Here is an 18,432-nt window from a genome sequence, read left to right as displayed (position 1 = left end):
AAATCTCTGAGTGCAACCGTACACGCAAATACCCCCAAAACTCAAGACATTTATTTAGAAACCCAACTGCAAGTCATGGATCATGCAGTGAGAATAAACTCCAAATCTCACTCCGTGATAGGTTGACGTATTTGTACCTCAAAAAAGGGAGTTTTTCAGGGCCGAGTAATGCTTCTTTCACAGTCATGATACCGTAAGACTGCTCTCTCTTGGTTCATTCTTGTATCTGAGGCTAAACCTTTGCAGAAAAAGGGGAAATAAATATTACCCCACATACGTGAAAAACAAAATATAATGTTTTGTACTCCTCCACCTATTGAAAAAAGACCCTAGTACCGGTCATGTTGTGGCGTTATGCCATCGTGTTTAGACAGTATGGGCCATATGTACAAGGACTGGCGAAAACTATCGCTACCATTAGTTAGCGGCAATTTAGTTACCGCCGTGTACCACTGAAAACTATCACTATGTTAGTGACTTATGCACAAGGTGTCGCTACATGGTGATAGCTTCAGCGATCGGAGGCGAAAACTGCCGCTAACAGCGTGATGGCGATAGGAATTCCGGCGTTTGCGGGCGAAAACCAAGGAAAAGCCCATTAGCGGCAAAAAAACCACACGTTAGTCAGCCCAACATGAGCTTTTTTTTGCCTCTATTTTAAAAAATAGTCTATCGGTCGACCTCCAATTGAAAATAGGCAAAACAAACAATGAAATGCAGAATGGAGCAGCCAGGGCCAAGTGAAGCACACATCAAGAACCCCCTCAAGCCACCCAACATCCAGGATGACCAGGATGAGAGCCTGGATGCCTTGCAGGACCAGCGCCTGGAGCCTGGATGCCTCCTGGACCTGCATCTGGAGCCTGGATGCCTTGCTGGACCTGCATCTGGAGCCTGGATGCCTCGCTGGACCTGCGTCTGGAGCCTGGATGCCTCCTGGACCTGCATCTGGAGCATGGATGCGTCCTGGACCTGCGTCTGGAGCCTAGATGCCACGCTGGACCTGCGTCTGGAGCCTGGATGCCTCGCTGGACCTGCGTCTGTAGACTTGAGTGGGATGCGAAGGAACTGTGGAGTCGGTGAGCTGTGGCGGTAGACATTGAGGCGGTGAAGTCTGGCAGGTCACATGGAGAGAGGTTGCTGACCTGTGAGAGAAGACCGCCTTGATCCCCTTGGAGCTGTGAATGGTAGAGGTGCTCCTGCGCACCAATGTAGGGAGGTCTGCATCGCATACTATGATCCACCACTACACCGAGGGGCACAGAGGGTATTACCAACGGTGGGTGGTGCCTCTCTGCATCACAGGATGGATGATGTTGCGCTGGCCGGACGCTGTGGAGGATGAGGCCCCTGAGCTGCGCCAAACTTGTGTGGCGGGAGCGCCGCAACTTCACGCCTTAGGGGGCCCTGTTGCATCAACTGCATTGGGAGGTTTACCAGTGGACTTGGTGGCGACTGCTGTACCCAGGCTTGTGAAATCCCACCTGGCTGAGGCTCCTGCTGGCTGAGTCACATATGTGGAGAGAGTTCAGCAGATTATGCCACGGTGTCAATGTCCAGGTAAGGAGATGGTGGGACACGTTGCGGAGGAGGCCCGTGGGACGAATTGCCCACAGGCCTAGCACCTGTAGATGATGCACCCCCAGTGCCGGCTCATCCGCTATGGGGGAAGAGCGTCGCCGCACTGCTTTCAAGAAGTGCAAGAAGAGTAACAATCATCACACGATGATAACTTCCTGATGTAATCGTGCCATGTTTCCTTTGCGGGCGGGAGGATGGGTAGGGCTGCTCAACTCACAGAGCAGGGCAGGGGCAGAGTGGCATGACCACTCAAGTGCACAGTGACTGTTTGGTCGGCCCACTGAGGCTGCCTAAAGCAGTCATGCACACTGTCCTGTTCGCAATGCAGGCTGCATTACAACCTGTATGGAGACTATGTCGACCCCTCCAGCCCCTGGCTGAACGCCTCGTTCCAGCGCCAATGACCAATCCCAATGCTGCATTGCAGCATTGTGATTGGCTTAGGGAAGGGTGCCTGGCTGCCTACTTCCTGTTCCTGGAAGCAGACTCAGGAGAGCAGGAGCAACGAAGACACGGGATCCAAACTCGAGGTAAGATTTCTCTCATTTAAATATTTACAACCCCACTCACACACACACCCCTGCGTCCACGCGCCATCTAGTGTTCTTTTCGGCGTTTCCCACCTCCCAGCTGTCCAGTCCCCCGCAACACTTCCCAATGGCGGCCGCTGTGCGGCCATGCGCAGTGGGCGTACCACTGGTGGGCCAAAGGTATATATGGAGTTACAATGCATACCATTATATCGCATTCTATTACAATGCATACTAATACTAGGCACATTGCAACAGTAGGGAAGGTGTAGGATTCCACAGATGTAAACATTACTATTCCCAAAAACTAACCCTTGCACCCAAAGCAGGCCCTGAACCCTAAAATTCATCTTTGAGCCCCCAAAACACACTCCAAAACTCATATTTAACCGATTTTCATATTTCACCCAAATGGTCACCCCAATTTTCATATTTGACTCAAAAGCACACCCCAATATTCATATTTGACCCAAATGCACACCCCAATTTTCATGATTGACCCCAAAACACACCCCAAATATCAAACTTTACCCCATATAACACCGCACATTTCGTCTCTGAAACTCGAAACCCATACCCACGCTAAAACTTAAAAATACCCCATCACTGACCGCACAATGCGTTGTAATGTAATGCGATGTAAAGGCACCTGCGTTGTTGGATTGCGTTGTAAAGACATTATGATGTAATGCCTGCGTTGTAATGGACGTCTCCCGTGCCAAAGGCAAGCCATTGGCAAGCCCGTCTGCGTCCGTCTGCCCCTGGACCGCGCTCAGCACCAAGGACCCTTCCTCTCGGACACTCCACCCCTACAGCGCCAGCACCCTCCTCGCCATCAACCCTGGATGCCATATCACCTGCCAGGACCAACATCTGCTCCGGACCAGACATCGATATCACTGACGGCTTCTAAAGTGATGTCCAGGAGGAGGCATTGCCATCACCTACAGAAGCACACTCCGAATGACCACACACTCTGATGACCCAACGGTGACCATGGAACACCTCAACTTCCAGACCCAGAGCAACCCCATCCTCTACAGCACCTTGATCTGCAGGCACCCCGGGCCATGGACACCCATTCTCTGATACTATTGTAGACCTCATTGCACACCAGGCTCTCCCATCCGCTGACGACATCCTACTTGGCGAACCGAAGTTCCACCTGGACAACCCCAGAGACCAAAACATCACCCCCTCCTGGGGTAGCTCCACAACATCAGACTCAAGCAGCTAGTCACCGCAGCAAGCCACATAGCAGGACACATGGTCAAGCATGTCTCCTCCGCCAGCGGGACCTTCAACTACAGCCACACCACCGGACTCTCCTGGACCGACCATCATTGTATACGTCACGTCTTCACCATCCCCATCATACACCACAGCTATCATCGCCCCCCTCAGGGCTGGATCAATGCCACGGGGTAGTGTGAAGTCTTGCAAAGCTGTCTTGTCGCAACGCTGCAACACTTTTCATGAGTGAGGCCCAGGAATGCGTCTATCTTATTGATGGTGCGCAGTCCTGACCTGTAGTTTTGTCGCAGAGCAGCGCAGCGCAGCAAAATTTCCTACAGCGTGGTCCAGCACCAAAACCTGCTGAAATGAGGCCCCATGGGTTATCTCCATTTTCAAGACCAGCTATTTTCTGCTCTTATAAAACTCCCTCTGACTGCAGTTAGAGGCAGTTTTTTTGGTCCTCCTACCTTCAAGAATTCCCTTGTACAAATGGCGAAGTTGGGTTAGCGGCCGTGGGGACAGCGGGGTCTGTCATTATCGTTATCAGAAGTGGAGATCTTTTCTATGGACGTTTTCACCAGAAAACTGCCGCTAACAGAGGTTAGTGACAGCTTGAACATATGGCAATAAAAATTGCACTGCAGAACCGTCGGAAAGTGCCGCTAATACGGCATTAATTCCTTCTATATATGCCCCTATCTCTTTTCACAGTTTTAGTCTGTTTGCTGGGCATTTTGGTCATGCGTTACTCCACTTTAATAAAAGTCAGAGCTGCATTTGGTCGGGTATAGTTTCCCTCCTGCTCTTCAATAATCAACTAATTGTTCAATCTATTCCATCTCATATCACATATGCTAATCAACTCACATTCCATATATCACGACCCACGTTGCCATACCCCCGCATCCCAGATCAATTTAAAACACGGCGTAGTCAAATATAACAGATATGATTAGTAAATATGTAAAAAAATGTTTAGGGCATGATGATCCCCAAATCTACTTCTGAATTACTCATGCTTAATTACGGTCAGCACACATTCCTGCGCCTGCCTTAGTCACTCAGCTGTGCTCGGCCTTTCGTCATTACACCTGCACGTATCTGGAGTCCTTCAATGTTTATCAAGATGCCATAATTTTCGGATGTTGAAAGTATTCTCCTCAGGCCAAGGAACTCACTTTACTGGTAAGGTGATTGGCAGGATCCGTAAAGACCTGGGGGTGACTCAAAGGTTCTACTGTGCATACCACCCAATGCAGCAGGGGGAGTGGTAAAAAAGGAACAGTATTTTGAAGGCAAACTGTCAAAGATTTGTGCAGCAGCTAACCTTACTTTGATTAATGCCATGCCCATGTCATTAATGAGCATGAGTAAAACCCCAGACAGGGTAACCAAGTTGTATTCCCACGATGTCCTACTCGGCTGGCCCATCCCAATGCCTGGTCGAGCCAGTCACTTAAAAACTTGACAATGACTGAAGAAATGAACAGAGGATATTGCATCCAACTAGAGAACACTTTGTGCTCTATCTTGAAACAGGTGTGAAAAGCCCTGTCTGTTTTGTTAACAGAGCAGAGGCACAACTTGCAGCTCGGGGACTGGATACTTTTAAAATCTTTTGCCCAATGCCACAGCTGAAAAGGACCTTCCAGGGATAGCTGTAAAGTGTGCTGGATTGCTTTCCTGGATCAAAGTCTCGCACACAATTAAATGCGCAGCTGCAGCACATAAACTGACTGACGTGACAAGTATTGCTACTTCACCTCAACCTCTTTGATTGCGAAGAACTGATAGGATCTAAGATTGCAACACCTTCCAGTCACCCAACCAATGATCCAGTAAGATTAAGGTGAGGACACGTACATGCTGGTAACCTCTGAGTGATACATGGTGTGTTTCACATTTTAGTATGAACAGGATAAAGACATTATGCCTGATAAGAAGCCTGCACACAAAGCCCAATGTGTTGAATTTATTCTCACTGTTTTTATGATATACTCTTGTCACTGAACAAAATAGACTGACCAGCACACTTGAAGAGGGAGAAAAATACATTAGCACTGGATCATGCAAGGAGCGCCATCGCAATATCAGGAACATGTAATGCCTAACATTGTGAATACATACCTTGAGATTTTTAATGTATCAGACTGATGGGTCTATATTCATTTTTCTGCAATGGTACAGGCAGGACTTCCTTGTTCTTGTTATGGCTACGTATGCACGAATGAACATAAGCATGTCACCCTGAACCATTTGGTTCAGGTTTAAGACGTAAATAGAAGAAAGAAGTGATTGAGATATAAAATAGTAGTATGGATTCTGATGTTAAAAAGGTACAGCATATTTTTAACTTCTCTGAAATTGATGGCTGGGTTGCGAATTTGTACTATGGCCTTAAGAATAGAACAACATAAATCCTCTGCTTTGGTGACCTTTGCCTAGAGGAAAATGTCTGGCACCAGGTGGGAAGTGATCTATGCAATGCCCCTTTCCCCTAAAAACAGTTTGTGGACGGCATTCCTCTTGCACCCTACAACAGGGAATCATTTTGTGTGCAGTAGTTCAGCCTACCCATGGTTGACCTGGAACTGTGGTGTTCTTGTTATCTGACTAATGTGTTTCCCAGGGCGAGAACCAGTCCAAGGAGCATGGCAACAAGAAGAGAGAGAAGACTCTGTAATATAATCAGGGGAAAAATAGTGGTACAGATTGATTAAAGGGACAGTGCAGGTCGCATCAGACATTGCCAAACGTCTCATACCCATAGTAATAAATGATAAAGGGACCGTGAGTAATCAAGGTCCAGCAGACACACTCTATAACTGTAAATATAATCAAACACCACTCATGCACCTTGATGATTGAAAGGTCAGAGAGAGGGTTTTCATTTCAGAGCAAGGGTCCTCACCCACCATAAAGGGTGGCATGGTTCATTGTCCAAGGTGGCCATAGATACAGGGTAGGATGATGACAATTTCTGCAAGTGGTATACAGAATCTACAAGTGCCCAAAGATTTCATGTGTCCTAAGAGACCTGATTTCAGTGGGGATTGGGTTGGTTTTAGTATTTCGAATAATCCCTCTAGAAACAATGGGGAATACATTTATATGTTTGTGAATACACATTTGGTGATCATTTATGTGGATGCACACTATACATTTAATTCGGAACCCACTACATGTAGATTAGGTTCTTTTGGTCCTGATGAATTGCCACTGTAGATACTAAGCAGGGCAAGAAACATGTCAACCGATTAGTAGAATATAAAGAAACATTAATGATATGAAGGTCCCCTTGGGAGAATCCGACAGCAATGATACAAATTTGTTAACACTCCTATGAATAATGTCGCAGCCATTGCTATCATTTTTACCCACATCCTCAAAATTGTGCATACAGTTGTCATGGCATACATTGATATTGTCTTTACTGATATTGACATTGTGATGCATGTTTCGATCATAGAGTACGTTTCTACTGGTATCAATATTGTTATGCATGCGTGGATTATGACATACATGGACATTGTTTCTACCGGTATCAACACTGTTGCACAGACATAGTTCTTGACATTCATTGACATTGCATTCATGAGTATTGAAATTGTTATGCATGCATAGGTAAATGCATACGTTGACATTGCTTTTATTGGCATTGTCGTTGTCAGGCCTGCACACATCATAGTTTACATCGACATCATATTCACCCATCCTAATAGTCCCCTCTCTAGTTGAATTTTCAACTTCTTTATCCTCCTCATATGTCATGACTGTTATATTATTCGGTACTGTGTGTGTATCTGTAGTGTCTGTTTCTCTTTCCCTACCACTACCTAATTTGAGGACAGCATTTTTACAGCAGGAAACCCCCACTTGCAGTAAGCAACACAACAGAAGTAGAACAACAAAAACCAGAATTAGTGATGTGAATAGTTTGGACATCCATAGGGGGATCCAAGAACAGAAATGATGCATCCCGCAGAGTAATTACGTGTTACTGGAGTCCTGGTGATTGAGACGCCCTCCGGACGCCGTATTCATTAGGCAGTCCTGTCCGCCCCCCTCCCCCGGAATTTCTACATTCCACCCTGATCGAGATAATCAGGATCATGGATCCCTCGTGACCTGTAATTTTTCATTTTCAAGTCTTTTCTTGTCGTATGTGAACCGAATACAATTTCACTAATTCTTGACACCTGACCAGTTACTACGCCTTCATGGCCACGAGTTCAATCTCGTCTACCAAGATTCACTGACTTTGATTGCCCTGACCGGATTCAGCCCCTCGCCCCCTGTCACCCAGTCCCAGAATCACATTGGACCCTGTTTCTCCACCGTTTCCTAGCCTAGAACCTTCATCCATTTAGCACTGTGATGAATAATTCAACCCTGTCCTGACGATGATCCCAATTTAATCAGGATCGAAACGCCGTCGACCTTTCAGCTTAACTGATGGCTTTATGGTTCTTTAAATTGATGTATAAATTATTTTTATAATGTCGAAAATTGAATTCAGAACCTTGTAATTATTGTTCCATTATTCACTTTCACTTCACGTTGCGCCGTCCCTTGCTGATCTCACCTTGTCACTTGCGTCGCCGTCTTCGTGTCACATACACTTTAAGCACCAAGTACAAGTCCGGGTTGTCTTTATGGTATATTAATTTGACGTACAGTGCTGCTATTACTGCTTCAATTTTTTTGGGATTATTTAAATTTATACATGTCCTTATGTAAGTAATTTTTCTAATTTAATACAGTATGTCTTTTCTCAAATCATTCTCTTCTTGAGTCTTCCTTATCTCTTCTGTAATGTTTTTTACATGCAATGTATTTGTCTTTGTCGAATGATACCAGTTGAGAGTTGTTGTTGTTTCTTCCAGTCCTGCTAGGGGCACCTTCCTCCTTCTTTGTGTCATGTTCTTGGATGGCAAGGCCTAATGTCCCATTGTCCACGTCATTTACTGGGATAAAAGTACAACAGGAAGCACCAATCATGGCACACATGCCACCCTCCATTGTGGTCATCAAGTCCAACACGCACAGATGCTGCATCACTATAAGGCGGATGGCTTTCAGTTCTTAGGCTGAGCTCAGTGTCATTAATCATTTCAAGTCTTTCCCACCTGGTTATTTGTAATCAATAGGCGTTCGCCTTTGCTTGCATGGTAAAGAAGGGTATCAACCCTCCTGCATTTACTTGAGTCTTTGCGAACATTCTAATTTCTTCTAAAATGTCCTTGTGCTGAGCCCATCCAAAATAATTAGTAGTTCTTCTCCTTCGCACCTGATGTAACAGAGTTGTTTTCTTCTGTAACGGATGTTGAGACAGCTCAAACAGATCTTCTCCAGGGACAACCAGCGTTGGGGTGTGTATGGTCATGAGGGTGCCGAGGCTCCACCATCCAGGGATGAGCTGGGTGTAGGCAATTTCACCACATTGCCAGCAGATATCCATCCAAGTTGGAGGAGTTCCATTGCAGGTCCAGTGTATGCAGAATCACACCACAGTTTTTAGTGCTTCCAGGCAGTATGGTTACTTTGCCTCTGAAACACAGAGACTAAAGTGTACGTTTCTGTACAATTAGGGGTTGTCCCATCCCCTCCAACCATGTGTTCATATTAATCTCAGTGTCCCAGACTTCCTGGCATGGGAGTCTATACTGGAGTTGGACTCCCTCACATGAGACTATTTTCTGCTAGCATGATCAAGGTGAGCAGCCCTGCATTGGAATTCCATGTCCAGGGTCCACATGTCATTAATGAAGGTAGCCCCAAAAATGTTTGGGGCCACTGGGGGACTGCAGATGGAGGCAGGAGCAGATGTATTTGTGCACTGGTACAGTGGTCCTGCTAACTCTAGGAGCCTCTTCTGTACAAACTCCCAGGGCTGAACAGTGTCCTCCCCTATTGTGCCCCTTATGTGCATCCTGTCTAACTCGGTTTTGATGTCGCTGGGATCAGTGAATAGGCGCAGGGCTGTAGGTTTTGTCTTATACCAGGTGATGTTTTCTATTGCTCTACAGGGTTCTACTCTATTGGGTTGAATCTTGATCCTACATAAGTACAGATGAACGATGCATTTAGCTTTTCCAGGAGCTAACTCCTGGAATAAGTAAAGGCTGTCTATGCCTAATGCATATAATGCATATATCAGTGAATAAATGTAGCATGACCAGTTTGTAGTTTGAGTGCCTACAGCTGCCATATGTTAGTACCAGATGTTGTGTAGTAGTACGCTGTGCAGTGTGTGAGGAATGGAAGTGGAATCTCATGTCCACAGGGTGCCAGTGTAATCTGAGAATTAATTTTGACACTGAACAGAATTTAGGGAGTGCACAAAGAGTTTGTGCTGCAGCCTTTTTGACCCTCTGTAGTCGTTGGATTCCAGATTTATTAGTGCTCAGATACTGAGAATTGCAATAATCCAGTCTAGAAAGAATAGTAGACAGGATAATGATCTGGCATGTTTGAGGGTCGAAGAACCCTAGCAGAGGCTTAATTCCTCATAGAAGCCCAAAGCAGACACCTGCCACTCCTTTAGTCTGCGCTTCATAGGACAATGCACTGTCAACCCATACACCCAGATTTTTTACAGCCTCCTTGAGCAGGGGAGCTAACCCAAGCGAGTCAGGCCTCCATTGCTTGCCCCATATGTGAGTATCTTTTCCTAGAATTAAAATTTCAGATTTTTTGGCATTAAGCTGCAGGCAGTTAGCTGACATCCAGTCTGAAACGGGAAACATATCATTGCAAACTTTTATCAGATTCTGGTTAGAGTTGTTGGAGAAGGAGCTCACAATCTCAGTGTCATCAGCGTAAGATACTAATGACAGGCCTCTGTCTTTCGCTAACATCGCAAGGGATTGTATGTTAATATTAAAAAGTGTGGGTACTCCAAGATGAACGGCATACTCCTGAGAGCAATATGGGGTAACGATATCCTGAAAAGATCTGCCAACAAGAAATGATATGAACCAGGCTGGTGCAGCACCTCCGATACCTACCTTCTCTAAGCGCCGCGGCAGGATCTCATGAGACACTGTGTCAAAAGCGCCGCTTAGTTCGAGTAGGATCAGGGCTGAGGAGTTTCCCTCATCTAGGGAGCCTCGCAAATGTTCAGTATCCACCAACAGGGCAGACTCGGTGCTGTGATGGGATCTAAAACCATTCTGGGAAGAGTTCAGAATTTTGTTGGCTTCCACGTAATTGTTCAGAATGGAATTTACATAATATTCCGTAGCTTTAGCCAGGAAAGGGAGCAAAGAAATGGTGCAGTAATTTTCAGGCTTATATATATCCAAAGAAGGTTTTTTTCAGCAGTGGGATGACTTTGGCATGTTTACATGGGGCAGGTACAGTTGCCGTTAAAAAAGACAGGTTAATCAGCACACAGCAGAACTGTAAACGGTGTTTCTGAAATCCCTGAAACTGGTCTAGTTGGAGTGGGTCAGCTGGAGAGACTGATTTGATTTTGCGGCTAAGCGTGCATACCTCCACCTGAGATAGTAAAGGGAAGGAGAATAGTAAGGGTCCTGAGTGGCTCGTCACTACAATAAGACTAGCGTAGCCACTCTTGGCGGAGAAGCTTTTATAGATATTCTCCACCTTATTAATGAATGAGTTAGCCAAATCATCGCACTTGGTATTCGAGGTGATGGAAGGATCGACTACCGAGTTGGGTTTCCTCAAATCATTTAGAAGGTAGAAGGTGCACTTCGCAGGGTTACTGCTACTTTTAATTTTGAGTGCAAAAGAATCAGCCCTAGACTTCCGTATTAGTTTATGGTAAGCTTTAATAGACGCACAATATTGAATTTTTAGGCCTGGATCATAGGAGCGGCTCCAGGCATGTTCCAAAACCTTGCGTTTTTTCCTCACAAGGGTCAAAGACTCGTTGAACCACGGACTGGTTAGAGTTCTTTAACTGTGGGTAAGTTTGGTGGGAATGCAGCTGTCAAGTGCCTGCATGAGCCATGCCTGAAAAAGGCTGTTAGCTGCCTCTAGTTTGCAACTGAGGTATCTCTATTAGCAGGAGGTCACTGAAGTGGTTTGCCTCTAGTTTATGCCACAGGCGTTTCATGATGGGGCGAAGCGGGCACGCTGTAGTGGACCTTGACCTCGTAGCGACATAGAAATAAGGAAGTGGTCCCGGCCATAGGGAGAGGGGGGTGAACCTTCATCAAGGGTATATTAGAGAATGCAGGGTCTAAAAGATGCTCTGCTGAATGTATAGTACTCAGGACACATTGCACCAGCTAGCAGACCGCAAGATCAGCCAGGAAATTGTCAATCTCATTGTTATGTCAATCTTCTAAGTGGAGATTAAGGTCCACCATACTGTTAAAATTGGCAGTCTTGGTAGCCAGTGCGTTGACTGGGTTAACCAGCGCTTCCCTGAATGCTTTTGAGGGACCCGGGGGACAATAGATTAGCAGGCAAGATTACGTGAAATTGCAGTTGATAGTAATTTTAAAGAGGGCATTTTCACAATCCTGGATACTCTCCCTAGTCAGTCTACAGAGATATCGCTCCTTAAAGATAACCGCAATGCCCCCCTCTATTACCCACACTGTTATACTGGTTCATGGTATAACCCTCAGAGAGAGCCAACAAGGGCCCCCCTACGGAGTCAGGCATAAGCCAGGTCTCTGTTAAAAGCAGAACGTCCGGTGTCTCCTCTTGCAACAGGTCGAACACTTCTGTGTTGCTTGACCAGAGAGCAGCAGCTTAAACTACAGAATTTAAACTCCAAAGAGTGAGTGGGTGCCGTATTATGGCCACCTATCCTTAGCTTCAACTCACACTGTTTGCAGTAAAAAGGACCACCCACTGGGACCCAAGCATGCTTAATGCAGAGGTTGGAGTGGAATGGTGCTTGAATATGATTTTACGTTAAATAAATGAAAAGACAAGGGGTGTTAGGCAAAAGAGGAACAAGTTGGTTTAATTAAATGCAGCAGCTGGGGACCGAGGCGCATCTTAAGACAGTGTCAAAGTACAGAAGTTTGGGAGCACATATATACATCTTGTGAGGTACAATAAAACAATTCTGCATTCCTAGAAGAGCATCTTAGCCATAAATAACAATTTTGGTAATCTGATATGGGCACAGATGGCTCTGGACCTCGGGGAAAGCTAGTGTGAGATAGTGTGTATGTGTCCAGATGTCTAGTGTGGGGGAAGCATGCTCACAATGTGTGGTGTGCATGCCATGTCCTGAATGGCTGAGTGTTTCTATCTACGTATGGCATCTAGCTTTGTGGTATCTTTGGGGAATGCGCGCCTCTGGCCAAATCTGTTTTATTGGGGCCAATTTCCTCGGACCTGTTTGTGGTTCAACTGTCTATCTGTGGGAATGATCAAGGTTTTCCCTGGGTGCGCGGTTGTCTTTTGGCTAAGCAAAACCCTCACCTGTGACCTGTCACTCGATAACTGTGGGTTGGGGTTATAGGGCCTGTCGTTAGAATTCCTATGACTAATGTGGCAGTCATTGATATCATTTTTACCAACATCCTCAATACTGTGCACACAGCTGTCATAGCGTACATTGATATTGTCTTTACTGAGTTTGACATTGTTATGTATATCTCGATCATGCCGTAAACTGACATTTGTTCTACTGGTATCGTCATTGTTATGCGTGCATGGATTATGATATACATTAACATTGCTTCTACTCGTATCGACACTGTTGCGTAGGCATAGTTCATGGTATTCATTGACATTGCATTTATGAGTATTGACATTGTTATGCAGGCATTGCTTTTGGCATATGCTTTTATTGGTATTGCCACTGTTGGGCTTGCACTCATCAGGATATACATCAGCATCGTATGCATCCATCCTAAAAGCTGCCTACAGGGAGCTAGGCATGGGTCACGTTCTGTACTCTGTTGTACCTACTGTTGATGTTCTTGTCAGGTGGTGCCCATGTTTTTTTAGCTTACTCATGAACAATCTATTTACACAGTCTTCATTGGTTGCAAAGCATTTTGAGGTTGTATCATCTTGGATAATCCAAATGATCCACATTTCTATCAATTTAGCTAGGATAGTAGTGGAATTAAAATTATGTTTTAGGGAATAAAAGTAACACCCCTGAAAGATGAAAAAGCCCTTCAAAGCTTCTCAGCTTAGAAATGGACCAGAGCTCAAGAGAAGCTTTGTGGAAGGAAAGAACAATTGTGACAACATTTCACAAATTCCAGGTTCTAGATACAAAAGAAGTTACAGATGCTATGTTTGATCATTTTTCTATAAAGGTCGAAATGAGCCAATCTGAAATTACTGGTGTAGATATGGAGATCATTAATGAAACATATTTCAAGTAGTACCACTGAAGAGAGGGAGCTAAAAAGAAATGCCCCTGGACAGCAGGGATTATGTTTGTTCACGCAACACAAAATGGGCAGAAAGGCACACACTTGTCTGTCTGCATTCTACGCTATATTGAGGGGAACAAGAAAAGTGTGGTACCTCCTAATCTGCTTAAATCAGGGGCCTGCAATATCCAGTAGACCGTAGGGTTCATCATTTCAGCTAAGTATCAAAAAGGATACGGCTGAAATGCCAGAAACCGGTCCTAGGAAGCTTGTTTCCGGTCCAGGGAAGGCATGGCTTGGCAATTCGGGCTGGACTGTACCCATGAGGCACAGGGTCAGACTGATTTGCATATGTCTGAACTGGGGTGGCAGAGTGGGCTAAAGAACGGTGACGGATCAAACCTGGATCTGTTGACTGGGTGTGAGTGTTTGATTGGTTCTGATGCTCCGTCCATCACCACCCCCTTTTGTACCGTATTACCAACGTGGGCACCGAGGCAAACATGCCTTTAGGAGGCATACTGAAAGTGTGTCACAAAGAGGTGGCACCTTTCAGTGCGCCTCCAACAGGCAGCCCTCTGGGGGGTGGGGGTAAGAGGGTCCCATGACCCTCCAGACACCCTCCTGCAGGTGGGTGCAGTCACTTACTGCAACCATCTGAAAGGGTATGTCTCTCCCCTCTTCAAAGTGCAGGTAGGTTTCAGCCTGCACTTTGAAACACAGCACAGCTTTGAAACATCTGCTCCATAATTCACTTGAATGTGCTGCCCAGAGGGCAGCGCAAGTTTGAGATGCCTTGGTGGCAGCACATTCTATGTAATACAGTGCACTGGCCCTCTTTGTGCCAGGTGCACCTTTTACTAGTATTTAATTGCTCAACTTTGGAGAAATGAAAGGCTGACATCAGAGCCTAGATCACATACATTGCACTGTGACTAAACAATGTCGTACAGATGGGTGGGTGCATCGGCATTGCACTACTTGAATAGTACACAATTACATCTGCACAGATCAATCAGTGCATGAATAACAAGTGCCTTGACTGAAAGTTCTATGTCTCACGGTCACCATTATCTATATCATGAGTGGTTCCTCTGGTGATTGTTATTAAAGTTCATGATAACAGGTCCATTTCGCCCTTTAGCACAGACACGTGTCAGGTGTTGTCATCATTATTTGTCGGATATAACCTCGGTTTTCAGTCCCTGTGAAGAGTAGTCCGCTCCCTGCCAGGTGAGCCCTTCATTCCGATTGCTGCAGTGGCCTCTGTGCTGTAATGTCCTCTCGACTGACGCTTCATCCGTAATCCTACAATGGCAAACGCACGCTTGAACATGTCGTTGAAACCAAAGAATACATTCATCTTCAGCACAGTGAGTGCATGTCTACTGAACAGAGTGCGCGTGGATGGGGTCAGCCTCCAGGACGAACAACTTGTTGATCTGTAATTGCACTCATTATTACAGCCGCCAGAGAAATATTGCAGTTTGATTAACAATGTGCGCTCTAGTAATGCTGTCCATTAAGTGGCACTAATTATTACATAACTGCTGTTCAACAACGAACTAAAACATCTACTTACTACAGTATAATTTTTATTTATATTTTACCGGATTTGGCTTCATGGTATCTTTTGACTGGAAAGGTTTTTATTTGATGTTTTCTAATCTTCAGGCGAATTATTGAACAATCCGCTGCTTACCATTTTCAAACAAAATGTTTCCATTTCTCTTATTCCATGTCATGCTTCTTCATAACAAATATTTTTTCTTTACCTTTCCTAAAATTGTTTTGCTGTTCAAGACAGTCATAGCCAGTGACATAGCAAAGCAATAATTTAATTATCCTGAACCCCTATTTATTATACCAATAGTGAATAATACTTTATTAGTCACTATTGGTATAACAAAAACAAATGTGGATCCTGAAGTCGATCAGATCAGAAGACTATGGAGTTGAATTTGTGTGATGGCTGATGCAGGTGCAATGAGGTGTCTGTGCCAGCTATGAGGCGGATTTCCCAGGGCTAGTGAAAATCTAACCCTGGCCTCAGAGATTTAAGCTGGTTTAGTACCACTCCATTTGTACTGCACTGCAGCATCACCCATACAGTTAACACTGGGTACCTTAGTCTTAACCTCTGCAGTTCCCTGGGTTATCCATCAATCATACGGTCAACCCACCCTCCCCCAGCTTGTCACAAGGAGGGATTAGGTCAAGAGTCTAACTGACCCTACCTTCCTGTGGCAATTTAGGAGATGGTAAGGGGAAAAAGTAAGAATATGGAATTTGAGCATTACACACTGAAGTGGCAGTGAGGTGTGTTTCTGCTCCCAGGGTCCATCCATAAATATACCATATGCTCTAGAGACAATCATTCAGAAGAAATCTGACATATTGTTAAGGAAATACAATTTGAAAGACCCTGCTATCCTGACAAAAGATATTGGAATTACTGCAGTGTAATGATTAGATAAATCACGTTAATAAAACTAAACTTACAATCAACGAAGAGGTGCTACGTTTTAATGCACAGTGAAGGTGAAAGTAAGTGGCAGAATTGTGCAGAAAATTGTGCAGTGAGCATACAATGAAACAGTCTTAATCAACAGTACAATAATTTAGAAAAGGGAGCCCTAAGTTGAAACAAGTCAAAGTGGGTTTCTCAATGTCCACATAACAGTCGACGGTTTCGACCTCAAGAGGTTATTTGACAGGGTCTTGCTCAGGACAGTAGTAGCACCCTGATCAAAAGTAATATAATGCCTAAAGTATATGAGACCATCAATGTCATACATGGATTTCCATAGGAGAGCGAGGATACATCCTCCACTTTCGAGTGCATGTGGAAGGACACATACTCATGAAAAACTGGTAAGTGCGATGGTCGTTTAATCAATGCTCCCTTTATGTTCCGCTTGAGTTGTGTGGAGGACTTATTCACAGTATTACATCCCAACACAATCAAAGATCACCAGCCACCAATGAATGCAGGGTTCCCAGGGTCCTAAATCAAGCATGAAAAGTGGTCCTCCCTGCCACCCTCCTCCCCGGTGAGTAGTAAAAGGCAGCTGTACTTTGAGTGAAGTGGGCCCCTCACCCCTCTTTCGGTGCTACCAATGCACATGCTGCACTACTGATAATGATGCTCATGGTCGTGTTGTGTTTTAGTATGCTGGTATCATGCAGGAGATTTCAAAATAAATGTCCCCTTTAGATGACTTTTCTGTTTACTAAATTCCATTTCAAAAACAAATTTAAAGACTATGCTAAATATGGAATCATAGATCACTTTGCAGTAACCAGAAGAACATGTATTAAAGTCATCATATACTTGCTAATTGAATGAGTTCTTTTAACAAATTTTCCAATCTTGGTGCTCCTGGATCAATGTTCCCTGTTACTTATTCAGTGACTTTTCCTCCATATAAAGAAACTTCACATTTTCTATTTTCCTCTTCTATATCCATTTGATACTTAACGCTACGGCGAGTTCAGCTGGGCCTCTTGAAAATTGTAGCCTCGGGCTAAAAAGATAGAACATATAACCTGAGCACTGAATTATGAAATCACTACCAAGGCACTAGAAAATAACCAAAGGCCCATTCTCTTTCCAGCCCCGTTTCACCGACCAATATTCTGTGAGTACATTTGAAATTTAACATTGTATTAACACTTCTGGTTAACAAGGACCTTTCTACACATATCCCAAAGTGATTGAAAAAAATTGCTTACCTGCTTAGGAGTAAAGCAGAGCTATCAGACCCCAAAAATCTATAGGTAAGTATGGGAATATCTCTCCCATCCTATTCCATGAACTTATACATTGCCTCTATAACGTCGGATTCAAAATGTGCATACAGGAAGATAATAGCATTGTTATTGTCAGGAATACGAGCTGACACTAGGATCTTAATCAGTGCACATTTTCCGATGCCTTACAGGCCTAGCTGCAAGTTAAAGAATCATTGGCAAAGCTAATAGACCACAGACATAAAAGGGCAAGGCATTACTTATGTCAATCCTTTTTGAATTGGTATCAACTAATGGCAAAATTCAGCCCTTGTGTCAAGACGCATGCAAAAGTGTCAACGGGGTGCATGTGCTCTTGTGTCGAGACACCTGAACCCTTTCCAAGATGGCCGTAATTGTGTACAAGTGTCTCTTCAAGCTTTGTGATGTACGCATTCACATCTCTTGAAGTACTGGCCCCCCCCCCCTTTTTATTTTTAGTCAAGTGTGCCTACATGGCAGACCCTTTTAGAAGTGTCAATTAAAAGTGAACGAGAAAGTTTGTGGAAGAGCAACTAGCAACTTACAACTGGCTCGTTCTCTTCAAAAAAAGAAAATGGGAAGCAGAGTGGGACTGGGAGCATCAGAGAGCAAGCGATGAGCTGGGGATCATGAGAAGGGCAAATGTATAGAAAGCATGGGATGGGATAATGGAATGTCTGGTGCAACAATCGGGGAAGAGCCCAAGGAAACACATGTACTCCAACTGAATGCTCATATGCAAAGAAAAAAGTGTCTCCTCAAGTATGCAGTAGAAGGATACAACACATAACACTGTGGGACTAAAATGCTCCTAGTCAGGACAAATACAGAAAATGTGAGGGAGGGTTATGAATCAAGAGCAGACACCAATGATAGATGACAAAGCCTTCTAATCAAGCCCACGGGGCTGACCCAAAGCCTTCTATAATAATATCCAAAATATTGGAAACAAAACATCTGTGACATCAGCTAAAACTGACACG

Source organism: Triturus cristatus, chromosome 2_1 (genome assembly GCF_964204655.1).
Source record: "Triturus cristatus chromosome 2_1, aTriCri1.1, whole genome shotgun sequence".
Classification (NCBI taxonomy): Eukaryota; Metazoa; Chordata; class Amphibia; order Caudata; family Salamandridae; genus Triturus; species Triturus cristatus.
Note: the sequence above shows the minus strand (reverse complement) of the source record.